Raw genomic sequence first — 13,567 nt, forward strand, 5'->3', positions numbered from 1 at the left:
CTGCTGAATCCAGATGTTTTTTTATTCTTGGATGAATTCAGGCCATTAGCTATCTGAAATGATTGGTGTCCTATAAAGCTATACAGACATACATACACACATATATATATATAACTATTCTAATTTATTATAATGTAAAGCTAAATAGGGACCGGACTCAGTTGACTAAAGACTTAAAGTGTGTTATATTCATCATTGGCCAGGAGTACGTTCAAGAGCAAGATATACAGTACAGGTGAGCACATGAACAATCAGCACATTTGTAGATGCTGTTTTTGTGCTCTGAATCATTGATTTTTCTCACAGAAAACTAGATGTCAGTACTGTCATGGTGGCTGCCCCTGACGGTCCAAGAACAGCCTGATGAGGAGGACACCATGTGGTAGAATGAGGGAGTGAAAAACAATGTTATTGTTGGGCCGAAGCAGGACAAGTAGTAGGAATGGACTAAGGAGGCATAGGAAAGGGATCAGTAATCCAAATTATTCTGTAGGGTGGCAACAATCAATAAAGAACTTACAGGGGCAATTACATGTACAGTGTGTTGTATTTTTTCATGAATGTGAGGAAATTGTACTTGCAATTATTTCCCCTAATGCCACCCTATCTAAAAATATTTTTCATTTAGACCTAATGGGTCCATGGTTTGTAATTTGTTGATCCATTTTCTATCTATTTTTTTGCCTTTTTGGCTTAGTCCAGTTGCTACAGCCCCTTGTATTTATAATTATTGGTTCCATGGTGTTTGAAGTGATTATAAAGCACTGTGGATTTGTTAAGTTTATGTAACTGATATGTTGGTACATCCTGATACGCAAACAGTGGCCAGTTTTGCCTATGTACATTTTTTGCAGCGAGTATGCTTAGAGGTGTTCAGTCATAATCCCACAGATGGTAGCTTCACACTATTGGCTCCTCAGCCAAGCACATACACCAAATGTCTGAACTTGAGGTTCCTTTCATACTAAGCAGGATTACTATTGTAATGCTGCATTCTATTGGTAGCCAGAACCAGGACTGATATGGTTTCCGGTCTGGAAAGGTACAAAAGAACACCCGTTCAACCCAGAGGTCTCTTTTCTCTTCTCTCTTTTTTTTTTTTTTTTTTTTCACCTTTTTTTTAAAATTTATTTTTCATTGATTTCTAGGAAACATTACAAACAAGCAATATGAAAACACAAATATACAGTCGTTAATATGTAACAACATAGCAGCCAGTGGGAGTTTCATTTAAAAATATTAAGCAAGGTACGTAACTCATGAGTTTTAGCAGCTTTCTTATTGTTTGAATCACTAATAGTTTTTATATATTGTTTGGTTTCCTTTTCAAATGCAATGAATGAAGGTTTTGCGTTACTAAATTTAGCCTTATGAATGTGGTATTTTCCTAAAATGATTAATAAGTTAATGACATATAATTTTGTACGTCTTTTCTTTTCATTTCTATGGATACCAAACAATACATCTTTCCAATATAAACGAAAGTCAGAGTCTGTTTTAACAACAATAAAATGGGTGAGGTCTTTCCAAAACTTACTAGAGTGGAGACATTGCCGAAAAAGATGGACAACAGTTTAAGGAAACGCATCACATAACGAGCAGTCAACACACAAGTCCTTTTTAAATTTTAGCAAATACTGTTTAGCAGGGTAGTATCTGTGTATTAGCTTAAAGGTCACTTCTCTCACTTTATTAGTGAGCAGATATTTATAGGGTAGACTCCAGATGTTACGCCATTCCAAATCAGGGACAAACCCTGCCCAGTAATGAACAGCAGCAGGAACAGTAGTTATGTCTTTCTGAAAAAGAGATCGAATAACACGGTTGTTGTTTTTAACCTTACTAGAGAAACACATTTCTCCCACTGCAGTGTTTTTTGGGTTCAACAGTAAACGAGTGGGCAGTTTAGTCCCTTTTAATAGTGTTAAAATGGCAGAGGGAATGGCATCCATTACTTAATTAATTTTCTAGGAGTCACAGGAATATGGAAGGTCTGAAGGAATTCTGAATAATTAAGTAAATTTCCATTACCATTGAGAAGCTGGGTCACTGGGATTATGTCATTTTCAAACTATGTTTTAACGAATAAAGATTTGTTTTTAAAAGTAATGTGACCATTATTACAGATATAACACCTATGTGGTGAGAAATTATGTTTATAGATTAGTGACCATGCTAAAAGCATTTGCTTATGGAATTTAGATATATTTTGCGGAAGCTTTTCTATTTTGTAGTCACACACAAGAACATATTGGAGCCCTCCAAGCATTGAGAAAATATAGTTCGGTATGAAGTTCCATATTGACGTGGGGTTATTTAGAAATTGTTTAATCCAATTAATTTTAAATGTATTACTAAGTGTGGTAAAATCGAGAAAATTTAGGCCACCAGAATCATACGTATTCATAATAACATTTTTGACATAATGCGTCTTATTTTTCCATAGAAAATTATAAAGTATTTTATCGATGGACGTGCAGAGCTGCTTCCTAACATATAAAGGAATGGCTGTATATGCAATACGAGATAAGCCTTCAGCTTTTGCTAATAGAGTTCGACCTTTTAGGGATAAATCCCTCTGAAGCCACTGGTTAAGTTTCTTTTTGGTCTTATCAATAACAGTAATAAAGTTTTCAGTACATCTATTTTCTTCGTTTCTCATGACAGTTATGCCAAGGTATGTTACCTTTTCTTTAATAGGTATGTTACAGATTTGGGGAGTGTTACATTCTTTAAGTGAGAACAGTTCACATTTTTTCAGATTAAGGCAAAGACCCGATGCTGCTGAGAATGCTTCTATTATTTTGATGGCAGTGGGAATTTGGCTGGCATTTTTTAAAAAGAGTGTGGTGTCGTCTGCCAGTTGGCTAATAATAACCTCTCTGTCCGCTATACAAATCCCTTTCAATGGGCTATTTTTAATATGGGTGGAAAGAAGTTGAGTACATAAAATAAATAGATAAGGTGAAGCAGGACAGCCCTGCCGAATACCCCTTTGTAACTCAAATCTTGGGGATGTCCCATTTTTTTAATCTGATTGAGCTATTACCACTATAGTACAATGTTTTGACAGCTTTAGAGAAAAATTCGCCAAAACCAAACCTTTCAATTGTTCTAAATATAAAGTTGTGTTCAACAGCAACAGTGTGGAATGCCTTATAAAAATCTAAAAAGAGAATCAAACTATCGTCAGGACACAGGAATGAATAGTCAATTAAATCTAAAGCAAGTCGAATATTATTGGAAATGTGTCTCTTTAGCATGAATCCTGACTGAGTTTCTTCTTCTGTTTTTAAGCCGTTTGGCAATTATAAATGCAAAAATTTTGTAGTTGCTATTTAATAATGATATAGGGCGCCAATTATCAATGAGAAGGTGGTCTTTTTTGGGTTTAGGGATTAAAGTGATAAGCCCTTGCATCAGCATAGGAGGTAAGGTTCCTTTTTCAATACTTTCACGTATGACTTCAAGAAGAAAAGGGGCCAATTCTTCAGTGAAAGCATGATAAAACTCTGCAGAGAGCCCGTCTACCCCAGGTGAACGATTTTTCCTTAAATGTTCAATAGAAAAAATTACTTCTTGCAGTGTTGCATTGTCTCGTCACAAAGATCTCTGTCCTCAACAGTAATTGGGTTAATATTAGAGAGTTAAAGAAAGTGTTTGTCAAATTCTGGCAGTAGTTGGTTTTGTATAAGTTACTATAAAATTTAGAGCAGAACTCAGCTATTCTTCTTGGATTATCAGTTGTTGTGCCATTAATGTTGAGTTGTTGAATTAGGTTAATTTTTCCATGGTGTTTTTCAAGGTTGAAGAAATATGCTGAATTCTGCTCACCCTCTTCTATCCACCTCTTTCCTGATCTCACAAATGCCCCCTTAGCTTTGTTTAGATATATTTCATCAAGTTTCGCCTGTTCTGAGTTCTGCTACGGCAACAGCCTTGTACATGGGGCGCCTGCTCTACCACTAAGCCACCAGCGCCCCAGACTTAATTTTTCTTGGTCTGACATATCAGCAGGACTTATTTCAGATAATTCAATAATTTTTGAGGCTACCTTTTCTTCTTCCAGTCTACGATTTTTTGCTAGGGTACTACCAAACTGTCTAAGATATTGTCCAGCTTTATATTTCAAAAGTTCCCAATTCCTACCAAAAGCATTCTCAGATCTTGTTCTATCCCAGAATTCAATAATTATATTTTTAATATCTGTTTTCACTTTCCAATATTGCAATAATGAGCCCTTCAATTTCCAGTAAGCATTCCTGCACACTTTAGTGGAGGTAGAGTATAATGGAATGAAAATAGAGACAGCATTATGATCTGTTAGTGGCGTTGTAATAATATTAACTGATATCTTGTCAATCATTAAGCTGTCAGAGGCTAACCAAAAGTCTAATCTAGATTTTCTGGTGGCGTTTTTATTATTCCATGTAAAGTCACTTTTGTCTGGGTTGTTTTTTTCTCCATACATCAATTGAATTAAATTTTTGCATAAATTGTTTTAAATTGTCATTGACTGCAGTTGAGTTATGAGGGGGCCAACAGTCCAGATTATGATCTAAAATCATATTAAAATCCCCACCAACCAAAATTCCTGAGATTGGAAAATTCCTGAGGGCATTTTGAATATGTTTCTCTAATGTCTCAAGAAGCAGATTATTCTCATAGCTAGAGTTATATCCATAGATATTAACAACTATCAGGGTGAGACTGTCGATATTCAACACTTGACGTATAAAATGTCCAGAACTGTCACAAATTGAATGTGATTCTTGTTAAAAATAAAAATTACTTTTGTGCTGCTTCAAGAACAAAAATAGAGCCTTGCGCTTAATACTATTTCTTAATCCCCTGGCAGTGAGTATAATAATAGATAAAGACATAACAACAACAACAACAACAATAACAACAAATGAACAGAATATGTAGAATTAGTTTCAATGAAAACTGAAAATGCAAACTCACCATCAAGAGCTGCCTATTAACTTCTGTATAACTAGAAGTGGAAAAATAAAGGCCAAACTATGAGAGATTTGCTCTTTCTGCTTCTCAGGCAAGTGCATGACTTAGGTCATGTTTAAGCCAAAAGTTGTATAATATTTAACCAATGTAGCCGTAAATTCAATAAAATACTTTTAGTAACAATATGAGACTGAGAAGGGAATTGTTTATCAACATCAGGTATTTCAAGTAACCATTTTAAGTCATTGAGCAGCAGAATACCAACAGTCTTCTTAGTTTAAGGCCATATTAAGTAGTGCTACATGTTGATCCCATTGATCACCCGGTAGGAGGAAACAGCTCAGTCCCGTTGGAAAAGGCTCACCCCCCAGCGAAGTATGCCGCCTTGCCTTCTTGTTGTGCCTTTGCCACCAGGGGCCACAGCAGTCTCTGTCTCTCCGTAACAGATGGTGATAGGTCCTCAGAGAAGCGCAGCTCCTGGTTCTGGAGGAAGGTGTTCTTCTTAGCCGCTTTCCACACAGCGTCACGGTAGGTACGGGCAGTAAACTGAATGATGCTCCCTCGAGGTCTGGTGGCATCTTTCTTTGGTTAACCAAGCCGATGAACTGTGTCAATAACATCAGGCAGTTTGGCTTTGAGGTCAGGTAGGATAGCCTGGCAGATTTTTGTCGCCTCTTTACGGATGTCTTGCTCCTTGTTTTCAGCTACCCTGTACAGGCGTAGGTTCCGTTGCCGTCCGTAGTTTTCAAGATCGGCCACTCGTTGTTCCAAAATACTCACTTTCTTCTCGGCTTCACTGACTCTAACATCCACCTGTTTCACGTTCTCTTTAATCTCACGTATCTCTCCAAAAGCAAAGTCAATGCTTTTCTTCAAACCCTCAATCTTAAGCGTGTTGTCAGATATCAGTTTTTCCATTTTGTTTTCCAAACTATCCAGTCTGGTGTTAAGGTCGAGCGATATTTTCTGAACAATGTCCCCGCTGTCCACATCTGAACGGCGCGACTTCATCTTCTTGGGCGCAGGAGACTTGGTGGGTGTGATGGCCGGGCTGGCAGGGAGGGGAGGGAACTCCTGGTCGACAAGGGAAACCAGCGATGTGCCTGACATGCAGTAGTTATGAAGGTTGTGCTGTAGAGGGTTCTGCTTCGGTGGTATTACATCCATGTGGCTGCACAGAAGCTAGCTATCAGTTGGCTAATAGTACGTTAGTCTGCTTCAGCACGATAGCAGAGCATTAAAGAACAAAGTTTTTAGTTCCTTGATTTTGTGACCATGTTGTCAGTATCCACGATTTAATGTGCCATCTAACCCTCACTGTTCCACTTGAGTAAATTTCCTTTGGTTTGCAGCTCTCGATCTTGCGTGTGCTCACTCCGCCATCTTGGCCAACCCCCCCATTCTTCGTGTCTGAAACTCGGGCAAGGTCCAGGTAGACTGAGTCGGTAGAATTGACGTTTATATATTTATATTTATTTATTAGATCCCCATTAGCTGCTGGAACTTAACAGCAGCTACTCTTCCTGGGGTCTCACCAAGTTCATCAACCAAAAATGCAGCTAACATAAAATACATTTACATTCATACTCACAAACAAACACGACACAAGACACCTGCTCAAACCTAATCCAATAATACTGTAGCTCTACATGCTGACAATTCATTTTAAATTCATTTTTAGGATCACTTGACATTGCCTTTTCTGAGTTACCATAATAATAAAAGGAAGCAAATAGCTCAGTTTTACACCTTCCAACCAGATATATAAAGTCCAACATATAAACAGTAAAAATATCCTGTCATACCTGCTGGGTAAATAAAAATAGTTTAATTTTTTTCTTAAAACTCATAACATTATTTTCTGAGAGCAGAAAAAATGGTAATTCATTCCATGCCACCATTGCTCTGTAATGCATTGTTTTCTGTTTTAAATTAGTTCTACATAGGGGTAACAAAAACCGACCCTCAGACGACTGTCGAGTGAAATGATAGTGTGTGTCTGAAAAAAATGCTAAAGTCCTGTACAATATTTCTGGTGTTTTTGTTGTTATTATGTTTTTGATAAGACATATTAGTGAATATTGCACCCTGCATTTTACACTTAACCAAGCTAAACGATCATTCATTGTACTTACATTCGTTTGGTATGGGCATTGAAGGACTAAACGAGCCACTTTATTTTGGGCTACCTGTAACCTATTCAAATTACTTCCTGATGTATTAGACCAAATTACAGAACAATAGTCTAAGTGTGACAACACCAGTGCCTGCACCACTTGCTTCAATAAACGATTAGACATAAATTTTCTGCAGTGTTTAATCACCGCCTTACCTCTACCCATTCTTTGCACTATTTGATCTACTTGGTTGTTCCAGGACATTAGACTATCTACAGTAATTCCTAATAGTTTTACCTCGGTTACTTGTTCTATCTCTGTATCACCCATGGATATGTGAAGCTTAGGTGCTTCTCTTAATTAATGTTTCGAACCTAAAACCCCTATTTAGGACCAGTTTATTTCTTATCATCCATTTTTCTGTTAACTCTAAGTCCTTATTTAAAATCTTTGTCAATTCATCAGTTGTATATGCTGATGTGTAAATTGTCGAATCATCAGCATACATTGCAACAGTGGCATGATTCAAAGTCAGAGGAAAATCATTAATAAATATTGAAAACAAAAGTGGCCCCAAAGAACTTCCTTGTGGCACCCCACAACTCACAGCTCTCAGCTCAGAATAACTACCATTATAGTATACAGTACATTTCCTATCAGTCAAATAACTTTTAACCCACGCGACAGCAGATGGCTCAAAACCATAACAACGCAGCTTATTCAATGACACATGGTGATCAAGAACATCAAATGCTGCGCTCAGATCTAGTAATACAGAACCAACAATTTTTTTATCATCAATTTCCTTCATCCAGTCGTCTGTCATCTGAGCGAGTGCTGTAGCCGTGGAGTGTCCTTTTTTGTATGCATGTTGATATGCTGTATTCAACTAATTTTTACAAAAATAACTTTGAATTTGATCATATATTATTCGTTCCATTATTTTACTGAGGGCAGGTAATAAACTAATTGGTCTACTATTCTTGCCTGAAAATGATTCTCTACTATTTTTTGGTAATGGTAAAATCTTGGCTACTTTCCATTCAGAAGGACAAACACATGCTTTTAAACTCAAATTAATGATATAAGCAACAGGCAGAGCAATCAGATCAGCTACAGGTTTCAATAACTTCATATCAAGGTTGTCAACACCTGAAGGTTTTACTTTACTTGCTTGGAGTAATTTCAATATTTTCTCAGCATCGATGCTTTCAAAAGTAAACTTACACAATTTATTATGCATTATTTTATCTTTAATCAGTTTATTAGAAAATCCATCATCTTCATCACTAGATTGTAAACCATCGTGCATGTTCCGAATTTTATTACTAAAATAACTACTGAAATAATTAGCAATATCACATGGCTTAGTAAAAAACTGTCCATCTACTTCTAAGAAATGTGGTGTTGATCTTCCTTTTCTGCCCATTAATTTGTTAAGTGTACTCCAGATTTTTTTACTATCTAATTTTGCACAGACAATTTTATTTTGATAATACATTCGCTTCTTTGTCTTATTCAATTTTGTTACCCAATTTCTTAAACTACGATAAATATCCCACTGTAGTGCATCCCCTGATCTGATTGCTTCAGCCTTGGCTCGATTTCTTTCTGCCATATTATCTCTAAGTTCATTATCCAACCATGGAGCTTTAACATTTCTCACTGTGAGCTTCCTTATTGGTGCATGTCTATCAATAATTGACATTACCAATTCATTAAACACATTTAAGGCCCTATTAGAATCTTGCTCCTGAAAGACTGTAGACCAATCAACTCTACTTACATCACTATAATACAAACTCTCATCAAAATATCGATACATCCTCTTTAAAATAATTTTTTGACCTGCTTTTGGTACTTTAGTCTTTCTTCCTATTGCCACTAAATTGTGGTCAATGCAACCTACAGGAATCGATATTGCATTTGAACACAATTCAGCAGCACTTGTAAAAATTAAGTCAATGCAAGTAGATGATTTCAAACCATCAGCCCTGTAACATATTCTGGTTGGATTCCTCATTACTTGTGTCAAATTACACGTGTTTGCACAGGAAAGCAGCTTAGATCTAAGTGCACAGGATTTTATCCTCCAATCAATATTCAAGTCACCCAGGAAGTACACTTCATTATTTAAATCACATACCCTATCCATCATATCACATATTAAATCAAGATACATTACATTAGCATTTGGTGGTCTATAGCAACACCCGATTAATAGTGATTTTAGATGAGGTAATTGAATCTGTAACCAAATTACTTCCACTCCAACTATCCTTAAATCCTCTCTCACCTTCACTGGAATGTGACTCTGAACATCATGACGAAGATGGCTGCGCACGTTTTGAATGGTAAACAAAGTTATTTGTCCTCAATTTGTCCTCGTATATGCTGTTTAATTAAGCGTTTGTGTTGTAAAAATCAAGTACTTTGCAATGGCATTTCTGTTTCCACTGTTGATTTGTGTTGGAAAAAAAGTCTGTGCAAGCCCGTTGTAGCCTAAAGTCGTTTGAACCTGCAAAGTCTCATTTTCCGTACTGTTGCAATGAAACGCTTTCAGATCAGACGTGTCATACGGTCATATAAATCCGACAAGGAATGACCGGCCTGGATTGCCAAACGAATGCGGCATAACAACTCATCATCAGTAGGGTAACACTAACCTGTCTCACGATGGTCTAAACCCAGTTCACGTTCCCTATTAGTGGGAGAAAAATCCAATGCTTGGTGACGCTTAGTAATGCTGCAAAGAAACGGCCTAAACAAGAAAGTTTGTCAATGAACCGACACACAAACAGAGCAAAAGTTTGCATGCTGCTGCTGTGTTGTTGGCTACTAGGCTACTTGTTCCAATCAGCTATCGCCTTCATTCAGAAATAAGGTTAAATAAATTCCTAAACAACAGCTAGGATGGCAGGACTTTCTTCTGAAAGCACTAAACTGAACTTTTTTGGACATGGACAAACTGTCGTGTACTCAATCTGTATACGAAACGTTACGAAACTACAAAACAGACAAACTAAAACTGTCAAATCTTCCAATCAACATGATAAATGGCATGCAGCAAAAATAATATTCTTCCTGATACTACTTGCTGGTGATATACAATTTAATCCGGGACAGCCTGTGATCCAACAAACTACCAGCAACTAGGCCTACATAACAGACACGCACCTCCTGCCGAGTTGGCCGGGCCTCCGGTCAGTGGCGCCGAGCGAGGTTGTGCGGTGCCTGACCTGGATGGGGGTGTCTCAGGACTGGCTCTCCACGGCAATGCGGGGTGGGATGGTGCGGTGCTTTGCCTGGGTCCTCACTTGGTGGAGTTGTCGGACGGTGTTCGGCGTGGACTCCTGGCGGACTGCGTCACGCTCTGTGTGGACTGCGGTGTGGCAGGTGGGTCAGAAGGCATACAGGCATTGCCTAGGCCTGGCGTGATCGACATGCATGCAGGGGATGGAAGTCCAACCAAACCGCAACGACGTAAGGTGGGTGTTAAGCCCCCTGACTCTCAAGCAGCGCGAAAACAAAAACAATACCTTTTTTTCCCAGATAGTAAATCACGCCAAAGTGATATGGGACTCACAGTCCAAACCGAACGGGATTTTAGGTGGACATCTTAATATAAGAAGCATCATTGCAAAAGGAGATCAGATTCATACATTACTGGCAGAGTCAAATGTGGACTATCTCTGTCTGAGCGAAACGTGGCTTCATAATAATATTCCTACAAACATGATAAATATCCCTGGTTATGTTTGTGTCGTGTGGGTGAGCGGTTTGCTGATGTCAACATTGTGGATCGAGTGGCCCATGGTGGCGGTGGGGTTATAGTATGGGCAGGTGTATGTTATGGACAACGAACACAGGTGCATTTTATTGATGTTTATGATTTTGAAAGCACAGAGATACCGTGATGAGATCCTGAGGCCCATTGTTGTGCCATTCATCCACAACCATCACCTCATGTTGCAGCATGATAATGCACGGCCCCATGTTGCAAGGATCTGTACAGAATTCCTGGAAGCTGAAAACATCCCAGTTCTTGCATGGCCAGCATACTCACCTGACATGTCACCCACTGAGCATGTTTGGGATGCTCTGGATTGGCGTATACGACAGCGTGTTCCAGTTCCTGCCAATATCCAGCAACTTCGCACAACCATTGAAGAGGAGTGGACCAACATTCCACAGGCCACAATCAACAACCTGATCAACTCTATGCGAAGAAGATATGTTGCACTGCGTGAGGCAAATGGTGGTCACATCAGATGCTGACTGGTTTTCTGACCCCCCCCAAACCCCCCCAATAAAGCAAAACTGCACATTTCAGAGTGGCCTTTTATTGTGGCCAGCCTAAGGTACACTTGTGCAATATTTATGCTGTCTAATCAGCATCTTGATATGCCACACCTGTGAGGTGGGATGGATTATCTCGGCAAAGGAGAAGCGCTCACTAACACAGATTTAGACAGATTTGTGAACAGTATTTGAGGGAAATGGTTTTTTGTGTATATAGAAAATGTTTTAGATCTTTGAGTTCAGCTCATAATATTATATATTATATTAATATTATTATTATATTTTTGTTCAGTGCATATAGCCAGAGATATTGGATAGAGGAGATACCCCACTGTAGGCTTATCCAGTGTTAAGAAAAACGGTTACTCTTCCTGTCTCCTAAGTGGGCGTGGTTAGCTCTCCCTCCAATCAGATCCTGTTCTCCCTCAACAACAATATTCACTTTAGTGACTATAGGGCGAAAGAATTGACCAGAAATTGTGATCACGTTCATTTTACTCATTGACGACAATACATTCAGAGCTGCTGCAAGTCTCCTACGGGGGCGTGGCGCTGACATCACTGAATCAGGAAGTGAGCTGAGTGGGGTATCTCGCTTTATCCAATATCTCTGATATAGCTAAACTCTGCCGGTTTTCTACCTGGAAGTATTTGTAAACAACAAGATGATGCCCTGGGGGCACCGCTGAAAGTGAAGGGGTTGAGCGATCCCCCAGGCCCCTGCACTTCCGTTAGTCGAAAAACTATGGGCAGTGCTTCCAGAGGTAAAGGAGGAAAAAAAATTTTTTTTTTTTTTTTTTTAACCGATGGACTTCCAGATTGAGTGATAGCTAACAGTTTGGCGGCATGCTTTTTTTCAGTCAGCAAAGCCTGGTCAAATCGTCCCAGAGAGGCAGCGTCTGATTTTTTTCGAATAAAGCTAACCATTGCTCGCACCTCTGTGGTCAAACCACCTATAAATGCATTGATATGGCCCAGGACACATATATGACAAAGTCCATATTTCAAAGTAAGTCTTAAACACAGTGAGGGAAATGAGTTTATTCTTGATGGTGGGTTGACAATGAACGTTTTTGTTGGATACTGAAAAGTTAAGCAGCTTTCTTTTCAAAACTGTATTTGTAACTGTACCTTTTCATTGAAAAAATAGTGCAACGTTGTATTGCATCAAATTCACTGATATTCATTAAATTTTGAATTGTTCAATTTTTATTCATCAACTAGCCTAGATGATTAGACACTCTTTCTGCTGACAAAATGTGCTGAAATCATAAAACCTAGAATTCAGAACATTTAAACTGGAATACATGGATTTTGGGGAAAAAATAAAGCAGATTTCATAGGGCCCCTCATGTATCAGTAAAAAGTCAACATTTCATCTGTTTTCATGTCACTTCTTGTCAGCTTCATGATGATCCAATTTCTAACTGATCCAAGAGGGTTTTCAAAGAGTTTATTCAACTTAAGGAGGAGAATTTTCTCAACACATAAAGGAGCACTTCATCCTTCAGTTTATCACAAACAGACAATATCAGCACTTAAAGGAAGTTCCTGTGAGATGACTGAACTTGCTTCTTTCTTCACAGACTGTCGAACTATAACTATCTAGAGCAGCTGTTTGCTTAGGCTGGTGTCATGGCCATCAAGCACGCTGACATTGCCAGCATTGAGTGCCTTGCTCTGGTCACACACACACACACACACACACACACACACACACACACACACACACACATAGTGTTAGTATGAGGTTCCTGTAAATGTTAAACTGATGTATGCAGCACTTACGAACTGTGTGTGATCAGGAGGACAGATCACCTCCACCTTCGATGACCCCAAGCTTGTCAAACTTGGTCATTGAGCTGATTGAGGAGGTAATGATCGGAGAGAACACACCCATCCACCTTTCTGGAGTCACCATGGGTACGGACAAACGCACATGCACACGCATGTGTACACACACACACACACACACACACACACACACACAGACTTTCAAACCTTCAACCATCCTGTCTACCCCGTTACTAGGTGCAGTGAGCTAATTGCAATAAACAGACCAGGTGTACATCTGTGTACATGCACCTGCTCCCATTACTCCATACGTTCCTCCTCCCTTCCCCAGTCCCCTCAGTCATTGTTTCTCTCACAGATTCCACCTGAGCTCTCAGCTGAAGAGCAGCATT

The 13,567-nt window shown here is 38.8% G+C and overlaps 1 protein-coding gene across 1 annotated transcript in view; it reads left to right on the forward strand.

Annotated features, from left to right (window-relative positions):
* The first annotated feature begins 5,484 nt into the window (after positions 1–5,484).
* Positions 5,485–13,567, forward strand: part of LOC125882999 (putative ferric-chelate reductase 1) — a 333,018-nt gene continuing 324,935 nt past the window's right edge. The window contains exon 1 of the mRNA XM_049567087.1: positions 5,485–5,490. The gene's annotated coding sequence lies outside the window, so the exon portion shown is untranslated. The remainder of the gene's footprint in view (positions 5,491–13,567) is intronic.

This window comes from Epinephelus fuscoguttatus, linkage group LG22 (genome assembly GCF_011397635.1).
Source record: "Epinephelus fuscoguttatus linkage group LG22, E.fuscoguttatus.final_Chr_v1".
Taxonomy (NCBI): domain Eukaryota; kingdom Metazoa; phylum Chordata; class Actinopteri; order Perciformes; family Serranidae; genus Epinephelus; species Epinephelus fuscoguttatus.